Source organism: Parasteatoda tepidariorum, unplaced genomic scaffold, assembly GCF_982258835.1.
Source record: "Parasteatoda tepidariorum strain Cologne lab strain unplaced genomic scaffold, Ptep-v5.0 scaffold_196, whole genome shotgun sequence".
Classification (NCBI taxonomy): Eukaryota; Metazoa; Arthropoda; class Arachnida; order Araneae; family Theridiidae; genus Parasteatoda; species Parasteatoda tepidariorum.
In genome coordinates, this window is record NW_028257555.1 from 15,001 (window position 1) to 27,500 (window position 12,500).

At 37.8% G+C, this 12,500-nt stretch overlaps 3 non-coding genes and 2 pseudogenes across 3 annotated transcripts; all 5 read left to right on the forward strand.

The window, feature by feature from the left end:
• LOC147800774 (large subunit ribosomal RNA) overlaps positions 1 to 1,328 on the forward strand; it is a 5,859-nt pseudogene extending 4,531 nt beyond the window's left edge.
• A 1,854-nt stretch (positions 1,329 to 3,182) lies between these two features.
• Positions 3,183 to 3,374, forward strand: LOC147800775 (U2 spliceosomal RNA). Its single transcript, XR_015431203.1, has one exon. It is a non-coding gene; the product is annotated as a U2 spliceosomal RNA (small nuclear RNA).
• Positions 3,375 to 9,638: 6,264 nt separating this feature from the next.
• LOC147800776 (small subunit ribosomal RNA) lies at positions 9,639 to 11,451 on the forward strand. The gene has a single exon (XR_015431204.1). It is a non-coding gene; the product is annotated as a small subunit ribosomal RNA (ribosomal RNA).
• A 292-nt stretch (positions 11,452 to 11,743) lies between these two features.
• LOC147800777 (5.8S ribosomal RNA) lies at positions 11,744 to 11,897 on the forward strand. Its single transcript, XR_015431202.1, has one exon. It is a non-coding gene; the product is annotated as a 5.8S ribosomal RNA (ribosomal RNA).
• A 221-nt stretch (positions 11,898 to 12,118) lies between these two features.
• The window catches only part of LOC147800778 (large subunit ribosomal RNA), a pseudogene marked incomplete at its 3' end in the record, with an annotated part of 3,696 nt that continues 3,314 nt past the window's right edge, over positions 12,119 to 12,500 (forward strand).

The following is a 12,500-nucleotide window of genomic DNA, read 5'->3' on the forward strand; positions in this document are numbered from 1 at the left end:
GTTGATCGGCTGTTTGTTATTGTTGTTATTATTGTTTTGTAGCTCGATCAAAAAAAAAAAAAAAAAAAAAAAAAAAAAAAAAAAAAAAAAAAAAAAAAAAAAAAAAAAAAAAAAAAAAAAAAAAAAAAAAAAAAAAAAAAAAAAAAAAAAATAGCCAAATGCCTCGTCATCTAATTAGTGACGCGCATGAATGGATTAACGAGATTCCCTACTGTCCCTATCTACTATCTAGCGAAACCACAGCCAAGGGAACGGGCTTGGAAAAATCAGCGGGGAAAGAAGACCCTATTGAGCTTGACTCTAGTCTGACTCTGTGAAAAGACATGAAGGGTGTAGTATAAGTGGGAGACGGCTTCTGTCGTCGACAGTGAAATACCACTACTTTCATCGTGTTTTTACTGACTCGGTGAAGCGGAGAGCGGTCCGAAGGGACCACGGTTCTAGCACTAAGCGCGACTCCTTCACGAAGTCGCGCGATCCGCTCCGAGGACAGATTCAGGCAGGAAGTTTGACTGGGGCGGTACATCTGTCAAAAGGTAACGCAGGTGTCCTAAGGCGAGCTCAGCGAGGACAGAAACCTCGCGTGGAGTAAAAGGGCAAAAGCTCGCTTGATCTTGATTTTCAGTACGAATACGGACCGCGAAAGCGGGGCCTATCGATCCTTTTGATTTTAAGAGTTTTATGCAAGAGGTGCCAGAAAAGTTACCATAGGGATAACTGGCTTGTGGCGGCCAAGCGTTCATAGCGACGTCGCTTTTTGATCCTTCGATGTCGGCTCTTTCTATCATTACGAAGCAGAATTCGTAAAGCGTTGGATTGTTCACCCACTAATAGAGAACGTGAGCTGGGTTTAGACCGTCGTGAGACAGGTTAGTTTTAACCTACTGATGACTCGTCGTTGCGATAGTAATCCTGCTCAGTACGAGAGGAACCGCAGGTTCGGACACTTGGTACATGTGCTTGGTCGAGTGACCAGTGGTGCGAAGCTACCATCCGTGGGATAATGACTGAACGCCTCTAAGTCAGAATCCCGTCTAGTCACTGCAACGATACCGTTCGCATCCGTCGCGTCGATGGGCAAAGTTAGCCGGGGCGTACATCCGCTCCCTGTGGGCGGACTACCCCGGCGACGAGGCCTGTTCGATTTGGAGCATCCTAGGGGGCGCCTAGACCGTGCGCTCTCGGCTCCGAGTCCAAACCCTGTGGGTGTGATGCACGGGTGCCAAATCGTCTGTAGACGACTTAGGTACTAGTCTGGGTGTTGTACGTAGTAGAGCAGCTACCATACTGCGATCTATTGAGACTCGTCCTCTGACTGGAAGGTTTGTAAAGCGTTTGCTTTAAAACCATTTTAAAAAAAAAAAAAAATTTTTTTTTTTTTAAAGACCTTATTTGATCGTGTGTGCGAATTTCGGACTTTCAAATTGAGTCTTCTTTTGGAAAGAAAAAAAATTTTTTTTTTCTAACTTAAATTTGATCGTGTGTGCGAATTTCGTACTTTGAATTTGAGTCCTTTTGGAATAAAAATCGAATTTTTTTTTTCCATTTCAAATTTGATCGTGTGTGCGAATTTCGTACTTTGAATTTGAGTCCTTTTGGAATAAAGAGAAATTTTTTTTTTTCAATCTCAAATTTGATCGTGTGTGCGAATTTCCAACTTGGACGCTTTTGTGGAGTCTTTGAATTATTTTGATTTCAAACAGCTATACTTTACTTACATTCTTTTTTTTATATTTTTTTTTTTAAAATCTGATAATAAAATTTTTTTAAGATTTATTAATTCAGTTATTCAAGACATTTAATAATTTAAACATCTATTACTAAGCAATTTACGTTTTTTATAATGCCCATTTAATAACTAACCCTAAACTTTAAATTGAGTGGGTATTTTTTTTGATGAGGTGATTGCACAAACAAGTACTAAAGAAAATAATGTCAACCCAAGTAAGTTTAATTAATTTTAGATTAAAAGCCTTTTATAAAACACTTTAGTGTTGTGAGTCAGGCAATAAACGCGTTCTGTCCATCGCACCCGTTCGAAAGTCTTTTCCTTGAGGGGGACACGCTTTGCTTTGACAGGCGTACTTTTCAAGTACGCCTGTCAAAGCAAGAAGGAAGGTGGGAGAAAAGCTTTCAACGCGTGCGATCGTCAGAACGCATTTATTTTTCTGTAATGAGACCCTGATGATAGAATACTACTCCCATTTTGAGGTGCGCGTTCCAAACTAATTTTACAATAGCCTATTTAAGGTCAGAACGCATTTATTTTTAAGTAACCTTTGTAATAGGAGGGCTATCATACCGATTTCTGTTATAGAAACAATTTTTTTTTTTTTTATTTAAAATCGCATAGAGTAACGTATCCCCTAGTTCAGTTCGCATCAGCGTTATTTAGGTGTGGATAGGTCCTAATTAGTATATCAAATTAAAAATTGTATAATTATATTGAAATGAAATTAATATTTAACAGTATAGTAAATTGATTTTGAAGCACATTGTTGGAAACAGTTCTATATAAAAGTCAATGATTAATGTAATGGGTCAAACAGCTCTTCAAGTGTAGTTTTTAATTTTCATTGAAGAATAATGTTTTTTTAAGCAAATATTAATTTAAAAAAGCAAAAAAAGATTTTTTTTTTTTCGGAAAATTTAAATTTTTTGGAACAAGCCGATTGATTATTGAATGGGAAGGAAATAGTTGATTAATAAACGAAGTGCCAAATTTTAATTCGTCCCAAAAGTGAGGATTTTGTAGTCTTTAACTGAAAAATAAGATAGACAGTTCAGTTCGCAGCAGCGTAATTTAGGATAACGCATACTGTACTATATAAAAGTTAATGAATAACGTTATATTTGTAATGAGAGCTCTCTAAGTGTAGTTTTTAATTTTCTTTGAAGAATATAGTCTTTTTTCAATTTAAAAACCCGAAAAAAGCAAAAAAAAAATTTTTTTCGGAAAATTTCATTTTTTGAAATTTTCGGATATAGAGGGCCAGCTTAAACGCGAACTTTAAATAATTGAATATGCGACTAAATATAAAGATTCAAACGATTGGAGCATCGTTTGCTGACCAGAGGGAGCCGTTACACAAGTTTCGACGAGTGAAAAATTTTTCCGCTTGGGTCGGAAAGTCGGCGACTCTGGATTTTTATGATATAATTTTGCCAAAACGAGGGCAGTTATCGCTTCTCGGCCTTTTGGCTAAGATCAAAGTGTAGTATCTGTTCTTATCAGCTTAATATCTGATACGTTACTCATAGAGTAACTAGATATTAAACTAATTTTTGGACAGCGTCTCTCAGCTTCGAATTTATTCGATGAGAAGACACGGATCTGATACGTATTGAACTGCAACGTATTGGGTCCACCATATAAAATAAAAAGAGTACATTTTATTTAATTATTTAAATAGTTTTTAAATTCTTAAATACAAAAAAATTAAACTTAACAAAATTTCTAAGTGTTGTCGTTGCTTCCAGTTCAAGAGTTGGACTCGTGTTTCGATCTGTTTAACAGATTTGTTTTCAATTCAATTATTATTTTATTAAGAAAATTTAGTGTAGTAATAATTATCTTTATGGAATCATATTTAGAAAAAGACCATTATGGAATTATTAAAAAGCATATAAAATTTTAACCTAACTTCATAACCCTTTATTTAAAAAAAATCAAGATGAAATAAAAAGTTCGTATTAGCTTCAATAATATCATTCAAAAAATTGTTTTAAATATGTTAAAGATAAGATTTACTCTTTCCATTTTAATAAATAGAACTTTAGCGCTTTCGAAAGAATTACAATGTTCCTATTTTAACATAGACCTTTTCAGGAGATGAATTCCTATGGCATTATTTAATATTTTTCGAGTTTAAATGCGGTCGGCGGTTTGCACAAAGGGCAGGGACGTAATCAGCACGACCTCACGAATCGCACCTGCTTGGAATTTCACGCTCAATTCGGATAATTACGAACAATGCCTTTTTGGGGCCGGGATAGCCTGGTCGGTAGGGCGCTGGGCCCATATCCAAGAGGTCGTGGGTTCGATCCTCGCCGGCCGAAGACTCCCCGTGTAGTAAATGGTGACTGATGCACGTTAAATCTGTCGAGTCTCAAAGTCCTCCATGTTCCCACAACAAATCAATACCTCTGGGGGTACTGATCCAGGAGTTTCCTTGTCTTCTGGATTGGTTCAAAATTACAAGGCTACGGAGTTGAACGTAAGTAGTCGTAAACCCATGAAATTGGGTCGGCTGTTCAACGACGGTTATAAAATAAAATAAAACAATGCCTTTTTCGCTCCTGACCACCGCACCCAAATTTTTCAACGTCTGGTTTCTCGAGTTTAAATAGTCTTACATTTTAAAAATGATGGAATAACATCAACATGCTATCAATATTTATTAACTAAGACTCTTACCTTCTTTAAGGAGAAAAAATAATATTTGTTAAATTACTTAATTTTCAAATCCTCGAATGTCAAGTTAACACTAGCTTTATTAAACTTTATTAATTAAGGAAAAAAGTATAAGGTTTAAGGAAATGAGAGAGTTTTTTTTATTTTTAACTTGGGATGTATTTATTATAACAGCAATGTTCAGAGAACTCAATATAAAAGTTCGACTTAACGATAAATGAAGTGATGCATCATCGAGCGCGGACAGTGCTTGGGAGGGTGACCATTTGGATTTTTAATTTTCTTCCATTCATTGGTGATTTTTATTTGTTGTATACACTTATTTTAAAGTGAGTTCGCTTATTTGAAAGTCAATTTAATAATATTAGAATGAAGTTAATTCACTTATTTTAAAATGAATTTAATAATATTAGAATTAGGTAATAAAAAGGAAGCAATACTTCTTAAGTGGGCGGGGCTACACTATATATGAAGTTGCACTAATATTTTTAAAATATCCGCTTAGCAAAACAAACGTATAGAATTCAATCAAAATAAAGTACTCCTCATTAAAGTAACAATAAAAGAGACTTTTAAAATATTTATGAATCAAATTTATCAATAATGTATTTATAACCTTAACATAATTTTTGTAAGTGGGCGTTTCGTAATAACCGACACATTTTGAAAAGAGCTTTTTCTTCTAATAATAAACAAACATATGGAAACACATTGCAAGAGGGTTTAGAGCAACGGCCAATGGGAGTGAAGGGTGAATAGATGACGACCAATAGGAAGCAAGGAACAAAATGTGGTTAGCTATTTTAAGACTCAGGTTAACAACACAAAAATCTCGAAAGAGGGCTTAGAGCAACGGCCAATAGGAGTGAAGGGTGAATAGATGACGACCAATAGGAAGCAAGGAACAAATCGCGGTTCAATATGTTTAGCATTATTTAATTTTAAATAAATAAAAGGAAATTATTGAATCATTTAATTATAGAGGATATGTAGAAATATATTTATATATAGATTAATCCCCCCCCCTTTAATTATGTTATGAAAAATATTTATAAAGCAATCAATCATCGCAGTTAGGATTTATTTTCCTAATGTCTGTTATATTAAATTGTTGTAAAAATATTTTCGTAAAATATCTTATGTAGGTAGAAGAAGAAAAAAAAGAATAGATCTTATTTAATATAACTTTTTAGTTTAATAGAACTTTGGTAAAGTAACTATAAAGCTTGGATTTCAGGATCACCGAAGTGAAGCATCATCGGGCGCGGTCAGTGTTTGGGAGGGTGACCGTCTTTTTCCATTCATTGGTGATTTTAATGTTATTTATTAAATTAACTTAGGGAAGGATTATTATTTTATTGCTTCAAATTTGAATCTGTGTCATATGCATTTTTAACAACAAATATTGTTCTTATTTAATTTTTATTAAATGATAGAATTCACCAAAACTACAGTCGAAAAGCATAGTTTTTAAAAAAGTGGGCGGGGCTACACGACACATTGTGAACAGAACCTTTTTTTCTTTTTAAATTTCAATTTATTCAAAGTAAAACTATTCTTTCTTTGGTTTATTCTCTTTGTATTATTTAATTAAATGATAAAACTATGGAAACATACAAAAATTTAGATTATTACTCAATATTATACAGAAATACTCCTTAAGTGGGCGTGGCTTCTCGAATTTTCACAACTGCTGGATTGACATTTAAAAAAGTATATTTTAAGATAAAGTTTCAAATTTAATCGCTAAATACACGAACTCTTTACTGAGAAAGAATTTCGATAATGTGGTTTCAGTTGCGAATAAACATATCTCTTGGTTTATTAGAAGCGTTATAAGAGACATGATCCTTAAAAACCGAAGTCAAGCATCATCGGGCGCGGTCAGTACTTGGGAGGGTGACCGCCTGTGAAATTCACTTATTCTAAAGTGTTTAAACATAAAATTCAGCTATAAACATAAATTCGTTAATGAATATTGGATAAAATATGATTTCTCTTTTAATACTTTGAATTTTTTTTGCACTCATGTTAGAAAAGTGGGCGTAAAATTTATTTTCAGTTAAGTAATGCTTTAAATACAACATTCAATTTGATTGCGCAGCATGTGGAACAAAGATATTTTTTAATTAACAAAAAAATACTTTTTCTTTTAGTTAAATGACATTGTGATGTTTTATTTTAACTGTTTTAAATAACTGATCAATAATTTGATCTTTTTATTGCGAAATAAATAATTTTAAAAATTTTCAGTCGAAAATGCAATTTGTATACGGTCCCTTAATTCAATCGTGCAATATGTATATGGTCCCTTCGGTTGATTGTGCAATTTTTATATGGTCCCTGCATTCAATTGTGCAATTTGTATACGGTCCCTCCTGATAGCTAGCCTTCTTTTCGCTTTTACAAGTGCTTTAACTTGAGCTTGCTTCCTATTGGCCGTCATCTATTCACCCTATCCTCCTATTGGTCGTCATCTATTCGCCCTTCCTTCCTATTGGCCGAAGCTCTAAGCCCTGTTAAAATATCTTAGAATACTGTTAGAAGTTTGTATTTATCTATTAGAATTAAAAATGCCTGAGAAGAATTTTAATATTGAAGAATTTTTAAATGTATCAATATTTGGGGGATAAAAAATATTAGTTTCTAATACTATACCAAGCTTAATTTTTGGCAAGCATCGCTTAAATTTTTTCGGAAAATTAAAAATAAAAAAAGCTGCAGGAATATAAGAATTATTATTATTATTTTTTTTTTTTTTAAACACAGTTAAGTATTTATCTAAGTTTTACAAGACGCGTAATTATTTGTAAATAGTAGTAAATATATATAATTTTTTTAACTAAAAGAAACCTAAAAATCTTATTCCAATTTTTCAGCATTTTAGAAAAGTTCCTGGCGGTTTAATTTTTATTCAAATCATTTAAAAAAAATTGTTCAAGCTAAATATGTACTATCAAAATAAATAATGCTGCAGTAATTAGAGCAAGTATATTCAACATAACGACAACATAAATTTTAATTTTTTGGTAGTTTTATAAATTTTTTCTTCTTTAATAGAAGCATTTTATTATTGAAATTGGTGCGTAGTACATTTTGTTACAACGTCTTTCTTTAAACAACTTTTAAAAAAAATTTGAACGCAATATCTGAAAAATTAAACCGCAGGGAGGATTTTTAAAAAAAATATTATTTTAAAATTTTTAATAAAACTGTTCAGCAAAATTTTATATGGTATCTTGTATTGCCTATATCCATTAGCTGACCAATTTTCACCTCGCTTCCTATTGGTCGTCATCCATTTACCCCTCCCTCCCATTGGCTCTAAACCCTCTTGCAATATTTTGTAACGTTGTTTGCCTTAGTCTTGAAATAGCTAACCACATTTTGTTGCTTGCTTCCTATTCGTCGTCATCTATTCACCTTTCACTCCTATTGGCCGTTGCTCTAAGCTCTCTAACAAGATTTTTGTGATATATCAAGGACGGGAGCCGGCGGTTTTGTGATAAAGTAAAGGAAAAGTCTTTAAAAACTATTCTAAAATTTATTACTTATTTTTTATCATCATTTTCTTTTGATTCATTTTAAATTTATTATTTTGAGGCGAATTTTTCAGATCATGGAAAATTTCAGAATCTTGTTTTTATTTTTTAAAAATGAAAAAAAAAATAATAAAAATAAATTTTAATGAAAAAAAGTAACAAGGAATCTCTCTGGTTACTCAAGGAATCTCATATCATGGAAATCTTAATATTTTGTCTTATATTTATTAAGTTAAAGTTTCCTATTACGCTGGCCCTCATTAGTCAAAAATTTCAAAAAATCTATAAAAAAAAAATTTTTTTTTGGGCGGGGGGTTAAAATTAATATATATTAAATAAAAAGAGATTATTTTTTTCACTAGATTGTAAAAGAAATTGCATTTATTGGCTAATTTAAAAAAAAAAAGAAAATCCGTTTCGCCTATATTTGGATTGCAAGGACGTGTAATTTTGTTAGTGGCGGGGGAAACTATGTCTGTCTCAAGGTTGCCAGACATCTCCTGAACTAATTAGTCATGCGCAAGTGTGGGATAACGGTATTCCCTACTGTCCCTATCTAAATTTTACATTTTAACATGTAAATTAATGCAAATGAGCTTCATCGCTAACTTTCGAGGAGGGGAAGATTTTTTGACGTGTCTAAACTGGTAGAACAGCTGACTCTGGTCACCGTGCGATGCTCAGATTGTGTCAACACTCATTTTTTGTATTATATTTCACTATTTAAAGTTCCCGATTACGCTGTCACTCATTTGCCAAAAAATTCAAAAAAAAAAAAAATTTTTTTTTAAAAAATGTATAATTATATAATAATAGTTGAATTATAATTAAAAAAAAATTTATATAATATAATAAATGCTTAAAAAATGTAATTTTTATAATAACAATAATTTTATGCTAATTTTCAAATTATTTTAATAAAATGTGTATATAAATAATATTTTTAATAATAATAATTTTATAATATAAATTAATAATAATTTTTGGTTAAATTTTATTAAAATTTTAAATTAAGTTAGTTATTCTAAGTTTCAGAGTGTTTTTTTGTCAAAGTCCAACTTTTTCCGAAATTTTTCTAAGTCCAGAAAATTGTGGAAATTCTTCTAAGTCCGTCGACGGGAAGTGCGAAACGAATGCCGAGCGCGGCCGGTGAGGCCGATATGCGTTTGCCGTTCATTTTAAAATTTCCTCGGCGAGCTTACGGGGATGCGGACGCCGACGGCAGAAACCGGGGAGAAGAATCATTCGCTTGGAACATGAACTTTGTGCAGGACTATATATGTGAGGCACAGTGAGCGTGAAACACGCAACGCTCTCGTCTCGACAAAGGCGAGGGCACGCCGCACGGAAACAAAAGGTCTCGGCTGTTCAGCGAGTGGCTCGGACGTCGTTCCGTAGCCGCGCCAGGCTGAAGCGTGATGGAAAGAGAGAAAAGGGTTTTTCTGCAGTTTCGTCCGCCGCGAGCACGACTCTCGACGGCAGAGCACTCTCGCCTCCCGGCGCTGATGCCGGAGAGGACGCAGTGAGTCTCGAACCGACTGGAGGAAGAAAAGGCTTGTCGTCCGAAGAGTTTGAATTGGACCCGGCCGTCGTGCCGGGCCCGGCGTCCTCCCCTAAAGGAGGGTGCCACCGCCTCTCGGATTCGGAGCACGGCTCCGAACGTTCGCAATGAACGCGAAAGCTACCTGGTTGATCCTGCCAGTAGTCATATGCTTGTCTCAAAGATTAAGCCATGCATGTCTAAGTACATGCCGTATTAAGGCGAAACCGCGAATGGCTCATTAAATCAGTTATGGTTCCTTGGATCGTACCTTACTACTTGGATAACTGTGGCAATTCTAGAGCTAATACATGCAGCAGAGCTCCGACCTTCGGGGACGAGCGCTTTTATTAGACCAAAACCAATCGGGCCTCGTGTCCGTTCTACGTGGTGACTCTGTATAACTTTGGGCTGATCGCACGGGCTCGTCCCGGCGACGTATCTTTCAAGTGTCTGCCTTATCAACTGTCGATGGTAGGTTACGCGCCTACCATGGTCGTAACGGGTAACGGGGAATCAGGGTTCGATTCCGGAGAGGGAGCCTGAGAAACGGCTACCACATCCAAGGAAGGCAGCAGGCGCGCAAATTACCCACTCCCGGCTCGGGGAGGTAGTGACGAAAAATAACAATACGGGACTCTTTTGAGACCCCGTAATTGGAATGAGTACACTCTAAATCCTTTAACGAGGATCCATTGGAGGGAAAGTCTGGTGCCAGCCGCCGCGGTAACTCCAGCTCCAATAGCGTATATTAAAGTTGTTGCGGTTAAAAAGCTCGTAGTTGGATCTCAGTTCCAGACGGGTGGTCCGCCTACCGGTGGTCACTGCCTGTTCTGAGCATTGCCGCCGAAATTGTCCGATGATCTTTACCGGTTGTCGTTCGGTTTCGGCAATTTTACTTTGAAAAAATTAGAGTGCTCAAAGCATGCGTGACGCATGAATAATGGTGCATGGAATAATGGAATAGGACCTCGGTTCTATTTTGTTGGTTTTCGGAACACGAGGTAATGATTAAGAGGGACAGACGGGGGCATTCGTATTGCGACGCTAGAGGTGAAATTCTTGGACCGTCGCAAGACGAACTACTGCGAAAGCATTTGCCAAGAATGTTTCCATTAATCAAGAACGAAAGTTAGAGGTTCGAAGGCGATCAGATACCGCCCTAGTTCTAACCATAAACGATGCCAGCCAGCGATCCGGCTGTGTTCCTCAAATGACACGCCGGGCAGCTTCCGGGAAACCAAAGCTTTTGGGTTCCGGGGGAAGTATGGTTGCAAAGCTGAAACTTAAAGGAATTGACGGAAGGGCACTACCAGAAATGGAGCCTGCGGCTTAATTTGACTCAACACGGGGAAGCTTACCTGGATAGGACACAGGAAGGATTGACAGATTAAGAGCTCTTTCTTGATTCTGTGGAAGGTGGTGCATGGCCATTCTTAGTTGGTGGAGCGATTTGTCTGGTTAATTCCGATAACGATCGAGACTCTAGCCTACTAAATAGACGTTCCGATCCTTGCTGTCGGACGCTCTTCTTAGAGGGACACGCGGCGTTTAGCCGCACGAGACAGAGCAATAGTAGGTCTGTGATGCCCTTAGATGTCCAGGGCCGCACGCGCGCTACAATGAAGGAATCAGCGTGTGCTTTCCCTGTCCGACAGGACTGGGTAACCCGTTGAACCTCCTTCGTGCTTGGGATAGGCGTTTGTAATTATCCGCCTTGAACGAGGAATTCCCAGTAAGCGCGAGTCATCAGCTCGTGTTGATTACGTCCCTGCCCTTTGTGCACACCGCCCGTCGCAACATCCGATGGAATGATTTAGTGAGGTCCTCGGACTGGCGCTCGGATTGACCTCCGGGTCGAGCCGGCGTGCCGGAAAGATGATCGAACTTGGTCATTTAGAGGAAGTTAAAGTCGTAACAAGGTTTCCGTAGGTGAACCTGCGGAAGGATCATTAACGATTCTTAGGAACTACATTCCTTTGTTAAATTTTTGACGCGGGGACCCCTCACTGGCGGTCCCCGATTCGAACGCAACCGTCGGTGCCGTGTGGGCGTGCCTGTTTCCCGGCCTTCTTTGGGCAAGAGGGAGGTCCTCCTCTGGAGGGCTAGGCTTGAAGAGGGGGCCCCTTTGATATAGGGCCCCCCGCCCCGTTGGTGCCGACTCACTTTCCCCCTTCACGGAGGAAAATTCTTGATAAGAAACTCTCGAACGCAAAAGGGCAATAAAAAGCCTAAAATGAAAATAACAACTCTGAGCAGTGGATCACTCGGCTCACGGGTCGATGAAGAACGCAGCCAGCTGCGAGACTTGGTGTGAATTGCAGGACACATTGAGCACTGATTTTTCGAACGCGCATTGCGGCCTCGGGTCCTGCCCGGGGCCTCGCCTGTCTGAGGGTCGGATGAGACTTGCAAAGGATTATTCCACCTGGCCGCACCGGACCGAGAGGTCCGCCGGCTCAAAGTGCTCGGTTCCTTCCCCGGCTTATTGCGGCGTCCTACACTGTCGCCGCGGTGCCTCGAGGAGAAGACGCTACTCATGTCGTCTCCTAAGAAAGAGGTGCCCCTTTAAAAAGAAGAGTCGAAAGGAAGGAGATCGATAAATATTTTAAAATTTTGTGTCGACCTCAGATCAGACGAGACGACCCGCTGAATTTAAGCATATAAATAAGCGGAGGAAAAGAAACCAACAGGGATTCCCTGAGTAATGGCGAACGAAAAGGGAAGAGCCCAGCGCCGAATCCCGGATTCGAAAGGGTCCTGGGAAATGTGGCGTTCGGGAGTGAGCGTGCCGCGGTTCGACCTTGCAGCAAGTCCCCCTGACCGGGGCATCTTTCCAGAGCGGGTGCGAGACCCATAGCTGCTCGGTGGTCCGCGGATGCGATCTCCTTGGAGTCGGGTTGCTTGGGAGTGCAGCCCTAATCGGGTGGTAAACTCCACCTAAGGCTAAATACGGCCGTGAGACCGATAGCAAACAAGTACCGTGAGGGAAAGTTGCAAAGAA